Source organism: Phalaenopsis equestris, unplaced genomic scaffold (genome assembly GCF_001263595.1).
Source record: "Phalaenopsis equestris unplaced genomic scaffold, ASM126359v1 Scaffold001165, whole genome shotgun sequence".
Lineage (NCBI taxonomy): Eukaryota > Viridiplantae > Streptophyta > Magnoliopsida > Asparagales > Orchidaceae > Phalaenopsis > Phalaenopsis equestris.
This window is the reverse complement of record NW_018165604.1, coordinates 44,015-44,976: the sequence shown is the minus strand read 5'-3', so window position 1 is coordinate 44,976 and position 962 is coordinate 44,015.

The window sequence follows — 962 nt, the reverse complement described above, 5'->3', positions numbered from 1 at the left end:
CCCCCAAATTGCCCTTTAAAGGCCCAAATTTCCCCAAATCCAACCCAAATGTCTATCAATTTGATCTCAATTGACCCCAATTCCAATCCTAAACTCATATTAACCTTTAATATGACCAAATTAAACCAAATCTAAGCTCAATTGGTCCATTATTATTAGTCCATTATTTGAGCCTAATTTTGATTTGGGTCAAAACCCCAATTTTGACCATATGACCTAATCTCACCAAATTGAACCAATAGCCTAGTCAATTGGCCTAAATTAATGTTGAAAAATCTTTATAACATTCTTATACATTAAAATCGACCATCAACTGGCCTTGGTGAAGTCTCAAATCCATTTGATTTTGGCCTAAATCCGAAATTCACAAATTTAACCCCAAATTGGCTAAGTCCCCAAATTTCACCCAATTGATTGCCTTAACCTTCAAATTGGCATCCAATTCATGTTGAAAACTCTTTATGAGATCCCTATTGACCATTTACAACAATAAATTTGGACTTAGCCCAATGCTAACCCAAGCTAGACCCAAGCCTAGCCCAACATGACCAAATTGATTATAATTCAAAATTCCCTCAAATTGACCCTTCAATTGAACTCAAAACCACTTCGATCGTTCACCAAAGTTGTTCCTTAAAATTATCTACACTAAATAAAACAATTATTTAAGCCAATTGACATGGCTAACCTAGCCCAAACCCAAGTTTTGGTCATTTGCTCCCACTTGAACCCATGCACTAAATGTGACTTAACCACCCTAAAGCCACTAAATTAACTCCACCATAGCCATTAGTTGGACTTAGTGACCAGTTCAAACACCATGAAACCACCTAAATCAAGCCATGGACCAAAGGTTCCCCAAATTAAGGGATCTTACTTCCATAAATGCACATGCTTAAGATATCTTTGCCAAATCAAAGCACATTTGCATTAAATTGTTGTGATGGATTCCTCTGGGTTCC